The 7,237-nt window shown below is 29.5% G+C and overlaps 1 pseudogene; it reads right to left on the bottom strand.

Moving 5' to 3' along the window:
• Positions 1–543: 543 nt before the first annotated feature.
• Positions 544–6,282, bottom strand: LOC120090591 ((+)-gamma-cadinene synthase-like; annotated as a pseudogene).
• Between the last annotated feature and the right edge of the window lie 955 nt (positions 6,283–7,237).

The following is a 7,237-nucleotide window of genomic DNA, read 5'->3' as shown; positions in this document are numbered from 1 at the left end:
TCACTCTTAGATAAGAGGCTAAGTATAAGTATTGGGAGTTGATCAAGAGGGCCACTCTCAACTTAGGAATGGTCCAACTTAGTATAGATATGATTTGTTATGTTAATGTTTATGTGAATGATGGTTGCATAAGTTTATGTTTCTAATTAAAGCTTTCAATTTCAATTTTCAATTACCAGTTTCTAGTTCAGCATGAGATTTATGTTTTAAATTTAGTCACTCATTGGACTAGTAGCTCACCCTATTTTAAATTTTTTTTTTTTTCAGGTAGCAGCCATCTCCCAGAAGTTAACTGCACTGCTGCTCTGCCACTTAAAGATAAATGGAAGGAAACTTATGTGGTTACTTCAACAACCATCACTAAAACCATACCACTATATTAATAAAATATCATATATATTCATAAACGTTGTTTTTCAATATAAATTCAATAAAAAAAAAACATAATAGCATTGTGGACCCTTCAAATTTTATATATTACACGTTATAGAACACAATTGACCCATAAATATTGTATTTCACAAACGTTGCCTCATTAAGTAGTTAAAAACGCACTGGTCCAACAAGAAGAGACTGGATAAAAACTTTGGTCCTACCCATAGCATTTGTATATCCATCCTCATCAGAATAAAGCAAGGCAATAACTCTGGTGAGATTTAATACACACAATAAAAATGGCATTGGAACAGTGGCAGGATGAAAACAACATTCATTTATATTCTTCCATGCATCTTCTCTCGCTTTCGAAATTCAGCATATGTTTCTTCTTTTGAGCAGCCATAATTGTTCATGTAACATTCAACGGCAGAAGCAATATATTCTCTTTGTTTCTCAAACTACGAAAAAAAGGTAGCAAACATATACAAAATAATTTAGTAGCAAAGTTTGATGTTATCAAGGATTAAAATATCGATGGTGAGTTGTTAAAATTTCAATTTTACAGATATATTTTTAGATACATAAAAAAAATATTAATATCAATAAATATTAAGATATCTTTTAGGTGAGATTGGGGAATGATGAGGATGTTATGATTGTATTAATGTAATTGAGATAATCAGTACACCCGTTGATCCACCTCACTCTTGTGACATTGAAAAAAAGTATAGTAAAATGTTTTTGTCTATTAATGATGGATTACGATAGACATCTACTAGTGGGCAGTAGACTGCGTTAGACATTTATCAGACACTAATAGATGTTTATCGTGATTTATAACTTATAAATAATGACATTTTTCCACATTTATAAATAAATTGGTTGATTTTTCTTTATTTGAAATTAAAACAACTCTATTAAGAATTGTAAACATCATTTAAAATAATAATTAAGGTATTTTTTTATGTTATAACATCATTTAATCATTAAACTTTCAATTTTGTTCCATTTTGGCTTATGCACTTTCAATTGTTCAATTTTTGTCTCTATACTTTTAATAAATGTGAATACTGCTCCTTCCAGTTACTTTCCTGTTTCTCCTTTTTTTCCCCAAAAATGTTAGTCTCTATCTGAAAATATACTTACATAGTGTCTTTTTCTTACATGAAAATTATAGTTATTATTGAATTAAATTCGATAAAAAAATAATTTTCAAGGACTAAATTTAAAATTTATCTAATGTACCGGGATTGAATTTAATTTTTACTAAAAGTATAAAGGCTAAAATTAGACAATTACAAGGATAAGGAATAAAACTGAACAAAATTCAAAGTATAGGAACCAAGATGGTATTGAGCTAGGTCTTATATATCTTGTTAATATTTATAGTCACGTTAATTAGGATTAATAGATTATATAATTTATTTTATTTTATTAATATGTATAACAATTATATTAAATTTCATTATCAATGTCAAATTTCATGAACTACATATATATCGATAGATATATTTTGAGATATCGATTGATGCTTTAGTCTGTGATATTACAAAAGTGAGTTTTGCTCGGTGGAAATTAGTATGACTTTTGTCTTTAGAGGTCAGAGGTTCAATCCCCACACCCGTAATTGTTATACTAAGAAAAAAAATCAAGCGATATTATTGACTTATTTGAAGTAGTGAGAGCGACTCATACCTCGTAGGAGACAAGATCATCCATTAGTCTATCAATGATGGTTGAGGCTTCAAGAATTTTGGGGCTCAGAAAGCCAATCAAATACCTCTTTAGTTGCAATGTCACCCATGCAAGCAAATGAAATAGTTGTAAGTAGTCCATAACCTGAGCTAACTAGAGCCACTTCCATGTATTCTTCAAATTTTGGTTTATACTTTTTGTTCAGCCATTCAGCTTCTTTGTAATAGGATTCAGCTTGCCTTTTCATCTATTCACACAAATAAAATTGAAACTTCTTATACATGTAAATGAAGATACCAAGATTAATGGTATTAATAGGAAATTATGAGAAGGATAATATTTAATTACCGCTTCCTTTGCAAAGTTAGCACGATACGATGTTCCATTCTTCGTCATCTCTTTCTCAATCTCTTCGAAAAGATCGAGCATAGTTGTATAATAAACTTTCATATACTTCGGGAGTAGATTAATCATGCTTATGTCCCATCTAAAAAATTAAAGACATTGTATAACTGATTAAAGCATACTCAATTCTGTTGCAAGTATGTATGGACTATACATATAAAATTGAAAAAGAATTTTGAAGCAAGTCAGAGGGTAAAGAAAGTAACCTGTTGATTGTTAAAGTGAAGACTTGGAGTTCTTCAAATGTTCCATAATCATCATAAATATCATCCATAATTGTGGTCATGGCGACTTTAGTCAATATTTTCCTTCACAATTCTATCTCTCGCAAATGGAAAGTTCGTTGGGACGTTCAATTCTTTCCACCACCTATAGTAATTTATTATTTGCATTAAGATTATTGCTTTGTATTTAGTTTTCCTTAAAACAACGATGGATCACTGTAAAAATCAAAATCTTGATGACATATATTTATCCTTTCTACTATTTCATATTTAATTTGGATGACAATGAATCACTGTCATTAATCTGTTGTGTTATATGTCCCAAAACTCACTGTTTGTGAGATTATATATAATCTATTTGCAATAAAGATGTTATTCAACTTTTGTTCAATAAAACTATTTTAGAATATGTAAATAGCATCAAATCCAATAAACTACAATTCATGGTTATTACATGCGTACCTGGACTTTATGTGGAGACATAAGAGTGGATCAAGTTCGAGTAGATAGCCAAAATGGTCTATAATATACGGATAACGCTGGATATCTTATTTAATCCTGAACTAACTATGAACTCTTGTTTTTTTCGGGAATATCCTTAGATTTGCATAGGTGAGGGTGGACCCTATAGCACCAGCTCAATAACCCTCTCATTTCAGAAGTAAGACCGGGTAGATAACTTAGAACATAGGTGAAAGATGAAATTCTCTCCTAACTGCTTTTGGGATGTAAAGAGGTTGTTTAAAATTAATTATTAATTATTAATTATTGAATTAATATTATTATTTTGACATTTTATCTTTTTGAATTTTGATTTCAAAATAAAAATTCAATCTTAAATTTAAAATTAAAAAGTTCAATTGAAATGGGAAAATACCCTAAGTGGGATTTTCCCACTTTAAACACTCATTTTACCATTCAAATTAAGTGGGATTTGTGTCAAACTCCTATAAAATGAAATTGCATGTCAATGAAGAATAAAACAAAACAAACATCTGCTGAAAAAGTGATGCAATTGAAGGTTGGAAGAGAAGATGTTCTCTCTAGACCATCGACACAAAATCTGGAAAAGTTCTCCAAAATCCCTTCACGATTCAACCTCATTTTGGGTTCCACCATCTAATCTAAGTTCCTAGAGAATAGTAGGGAAGATAAAATTGTGGTCTACAAAGTTCTGGTGTGAAGATTTAAACTGGATTTCAGTAATTGGGGAGTTCAAGAAAGATATAATTTATGAAATCCTATTTCATTATGCTTGCTAGATTGTTAAAATTGATGGAATTAGAGTGCTTAAGATTGTATTTGCTTCCGCCTCTTGCATGTTAACTCCAACATAATCATCATACGATCAACATTGATTATTAGATGCAAGTAATAAAAAATTTTAATAATAGATTAATAATACCTTTTAGTCAAATCATATATGAACTTAGTTGTGATTAATAAATTAGTTTTTGAAATGGAAGCATGTTATAACTGTCTTATCTACGGATAATGCCAATAAAGTCAGTTAGATTTATCTTGCTTGATACAAAAATGGAAGCATATTATAATAGTAGGAGTACCTGCACATTTCACATAGCTCCTTTTGGTGAAGTTTTTGTAATATATTGAAGTCTAGTCTTGAGAATGTAAGCAAAGTCTCATTGTGGGAAGGATCTTGTTCGTATATTCCCAAATACTATCTTGCCTTGATTCTTGTAACACCTTTTCTAATAGGCAATTTCAAGGCATTGCTAACTTCAGATGTAAAATGAGGATTATTGGAGTATTCAAGAGCTTCAGGTAGTAAATTCAAGGCATTGTTAACTTCATATGCAAAATGAGGATTTGTGTAACTTCAGGTACTATGAAAAATTTTCCATATTCCCTTCATTTAAATTTTTCCATATTCCCTTCATTTAAATTCTATATGTCCCCTCATATGTGATGCTTCATATAGGCTCAAAATTCCTCTTTTATCATTACCTAATGATTCTTTAAATTTTCCACTGTTGTCCATGAATTTTGAGAATATATCTGTTTCAATTTAAACTTCAAAATAATTAATAACTAGTTCTTAAAAAGGTTATAATTATAATTAAATTTTTTGATGTCTAAACTCTTTATTCATAACTTTGATTTTTTCTTAAGACTCCCTTTGATAATCGTTTAAGTCCCATTTGGTAATCATTTTATTTTTTGTTTTTGTTTTTGAAAATTAAGCCTATAGATACTACTTTCATCTCCAAATTTTTTTATTTTTTATCTATCTTTTATAAATGGGTTAAAAAACCAAGCCAAAATTTGAAAAACTAAAAAAGTAGTTTTACAAATGTGTTTTTGTTTTTTAAAATTTGACTAAGAATTCAACCATTGTACTAGGAAAGATGAAAATCATTGTAAGAAATGAGAAGAAAATAAGTTTAATCTTCCAAAACAAAAAATAAAACACAATTGTCTCGTTTGGGAACCATTTATTTATTTATTTTGTATTTTATTTTTTAAAATCAAGATTATTTCCTCCCCATTTCTTACAATCAGTTGTGTCTTTCTTAAATACAATGGTTAATTTCTTAGCCAAGTCTAAAAATAAAAACAAAGTTTTTAAAGTTATGTTCGTTATTTTCAAAATTTGGTTTGGTATTTTAGACTATGGGTAAAAAAGTAGATAACAAAGAAAGAAATTTGGAGATGAAAGTAGTGTCTATAGGCTTAATTTTCAAAACAAAAAACGAAATGGTTGGTTACCAAAGAAGGCCAAAATGGATACCAAAGGGGCATTAGTTTTTTCTTTATAGTTTTTCAAAACTATGCACGTTTTCTTACAACGTTTTGATCACGTGGTTTATAAGAATACGAAACTGTGCACTTTTTTGTTTAATTTTCGAAATGTGGCTTGATTTTTTAAAACACTCCAATAAAGAAGCTAACATAAAAAAGAAATCAATAAATGAAAAAGAATATGTATATGTTTATTTTGTAGCTTAAACAAAGCATAGTTTTTAAAAACTAAAAACAAAAAAAAAAAAATTGTTTGTGTATAACTTACCTCATGAAATCCTATAACCTTGTTGCCTGAGAAGTCGAAATAGAAGAGCAATAGTATGAAGATCTTCATCACCATCTTTATTCGATAAAGTGGAATAAGACACGTATAAATGTTCTAAGAGTTGGTCAATCTCATTTTCGAAATGATAAGATACACCTAATCGTTGGATTGAATCAACCAACATTAGCTTCTCCAATAGGTTTTCCACTGAAACAAGCACCATCATCCGTATTTCTTCTTTCAACTTTCCAACTTGTTCTTTCGTTCCATCATCCACTTTCTGAAATTAAAAGAATAAAAATTTAAAATTATTGAAAATACAAAAGTATTGGATTAAAGTTATACACACACAATAAAAGACAACTAATTAAAAAAAATATTCAATAAAGGCAATTTTAAATTTAGTTTTACCAATGCATCATCAAAGGTAAATGAAAGGAAATGATCCGTCCAAATGCTCGGATGAAAATTTGCAGTAGAACGCTTAGCATCAGGAATGTCATTTGCTTTCATAATTGAAGTAGGAAAATTTGAGATTTGAAAAGACATTATTCCTTTCTCAAAGAGGGGAAATAAAGAAAAAAATAAGGAGGAGGAGGTATGTTATTCACTTGAGAGTTCGGAACTATTGGTGAGACACCTTGTGATTATAAAGCATGTCTATTTATAGGCTGCTTTCCATTATATATTGTTTGCCAAATTCATTTCCCATGAATTCAAAGCATTGCATAAACTACCACAAATTTTATTGATAGTCATATTTTATGTTGTTTTTATTCATGGAGATTTGGCATTGGAAAGGAAATTAATATTAGAAACCCTACCATCTTGGACGTACCAAATAATATTGATGTGCCAAAGTGAATATAGTTCAGTAGTATTGACATACGCTCCGATCTAAGAGGTTTGAGACTCGGTCCCTCACCCCATAATTGTTGTACTAAAAAAACAATAATAGTGATGTGGATGTGGCCAAGGGTATATATGACATTTTTTTATATTTTTCATCAACATTTCTATAAAATTGAGACATCAAAATTTTTGTTGATGTCATTTAAAATTTTAGCTTCTTTAAAAGAGTGGTGGATCGAAAACTTCATGTTAGGGGCCATAAATTTATATAACGATCAAAAGTTTATCTCATGAATTTCTAGATTTGTGTTAATATATATTCCTTGAACCTAACTTGAAAAAAAAAAAACATCTGATATACATCCTCGAATTCTCAATTTTTGTGTCTAATAAATTTAAATTTAAAAATGTGGATCAGTAGGTGTACCAGAATATCCCAATTAGATTTGGCAGCCTGATCATATCAACAAGAGGTACAAAGAGTGAAGGGCTAGAGAGATGCTCAATTACATGATAGCATCCAAATTTAAAGAGAGTTAAGGGACTATAATCTTTAAATAATTTAGATCTATAGGACCAGCCTCCAGCCAAGCTGCAAATGTACTCCCAAGATGTTCAGAGAGTTTCGATAGTTTTCTTTGAAAGTTCGATT

Source organism: Benincasa hispida, chromosome 11 (assembly GCF_027475165.1).
Source record: "Benincasa hispida cultivar pf3 chromosome 11, pf3_genome.v1.1, whole genome shotgun sequence".
NCBI classification, from domain to species: domain Eukaryota; kingdom Viridiplantae; phylum Streptophyta; class Magnoliopsida; order Cucurbitales; family Cucurbitaceae; genus Benincasa; species Benincasa hispida.
The sequence above is the reverse complement of the archived record's forward strand: the minus strand, read 5'-3'. Positions and strand labels throughout refer to the sequence as shown.